The sequence below is a fragment of the Cyprinodon variegatus genome, unplaced genomic scaffold (genome assembly GCF_000732505.1).
Source record: "Cyprinodon variegatus isolate N-32 unplaced genomic scaffold, C_variegatus-1.0 Scaffold800, whole genome shotgun sequence".
NCBI classification, from domain to species: domain Eukaryota; kingdom Metazoa; phylum Chordata; class Actinopteri; order Cyprinodontiformes; family Cyprinodontidae; genus Cyprinodon; species Cyprinodon variegatus.
In genome coordinates, this window is record NW_015151253.1 from 326731 (window position 1) to 328654 (window position 1924).

Genomic DNA, 1924 nt, shown 5'->3' on the forward strand with positions numbered 1-1924 from the left:
AGAAAATGAAGGCTAATCATGTTTTGGGTGTACTATTCCTTTAAGCTGCTGACTGCCACTACTTCGACACCAGAGTGTTTGTCAGTTTATGGTACTCTAGCCAAGCTGAGTTTGCTGAGTCAAGCTGAGTTTTTGTCAACCTGAGTTTAACTTTGTTTGTCTTTGCCTCTTGGCAGGAAGTTATCCTGCTAACTGGATTTCTCGGACCTTCTCTCCCTGGAAGGATCAACTGAGCTTCAAACTGAGCTGGGGTTCAAACAGGAGGTTTGGATCCACTTTCCCCAAGAGATCGTTTGAGCTTCTCACTGAGAAAGGGATTATTCACCACTACGACCCGTTCAAGTACCGCAGGAAATCTGAGCGGCAGTCAGTTTTTCCGTTCTCCAACCATCAACCGCATTCTGGGTAAAACCTGTTCCGCCCTCCACCGAATCAGACCAACACTGGAACCACGGCACACAGACAGGAGTCAAGGTTGCAACAACTTCTTTGGAAACATGAGTCGGCAACCAAATCCTCTTCTCCAAGTTTCACGAGTCAAATTCCCCACTGAGCCTGAACTAACCGCTGTGTCTTCCCCTCATTTTACAATTCCGGTTGAGCAGTGTTCAGAGCAACACTTCTTCCCCTGTTTTACTTTTTCAATAAAACCCGTTAAACCTTTTCCCTGGTCTCTCTGTTTGGTTATCTGCATTTTTGGGTCAGAACTTTGTAACATCATGACACATGGAATAAATTTACTCAAATTAAAGGTTTAAAGTTTTCATCAGATGCTTTTTTCAGCAAAGTCCATTTATTTCTGACAAAGGAGAGGTGGAAGCGTAAACGGATACCATGTTAACTTACAAAGTAAAGAAATAAATATTAAATGAATTATTTATACACTGTTGACATCAAAAGGGTCAAAAGTTTAATGACATCAACCTTAAAGGCTCACAGTAACAATTTATTCTTCTATAGAAATATCAAAAACCATTTGACCCTGATAAAATAAGGTTATATTCACCATGATAGTGTTTACAGAGATGGGGTGCTTTATGAGTCTAAATAGATTTCCAGCGGCAGGCGCAATCAGCAGACATAAGCAGATGTGGCGCCATCTCCTGATATTTCTGAAAACTAACAGAAAGCTACAAAATAGATCCCATCTATCCTGCAAAAACTCAAACAGGGACACAGCATCAAGGTAAAAATCAATCACCATCATCTGCTTTCACTAGTATCAGTATTTATAAGGATGTTTTCTCATGCATCAAACTGAGCATTTCTATATCTGAATGCCTCTGCAGCTTCAGCTCCAGCTTCAGTCAACACCAACGTTCAGACTGTTTTCCAAGCTCTGATCCAAACTGATCCCTCTTTGAATCATATTTCTTTGTGCCTTTTTCACACTGGATCTTGGACTTTTCTTCAATATTTTCAAGCAATGCTTGGAGTTGCAAAATGGCTAAGCTATGCTCTTGTTTACCTCCTGCAAGCATGCACAGTATCCGACTTCATGTGCTGTTGTAAATATACATAAAGGGCTTTATTCATGAACAAACTGAGCAAAATCAAGGTGTAAAACACAAAAATATCAAATAATATGGCAGCAGGACGCCGTAAAATTCCATGCAACCAAAGTGAGTTACTGGTGCTTAAATTAAAAAGTGGCAGATAAGGTGACAATGAACCTTTAAATATTAAAAAGTGTTGGAATCTCGATCCTGGCCCTGAAGTATGGAGAGCCATTTCAGCCAAATTTAAATAAATAAATAAATGGGTGAAATAAATAAAAAATGAGTAAAATAAATCAAAAAATGAAGAAAATGAGTGAAATAAATAAAAAATTTGTTAAATAAATAATTTAGCTTTTTCATTAAACCAATTTTTAATTTATTTGTTTTTCATATTATCAATTTCCCAATTTCTCTTTTTCATTTAT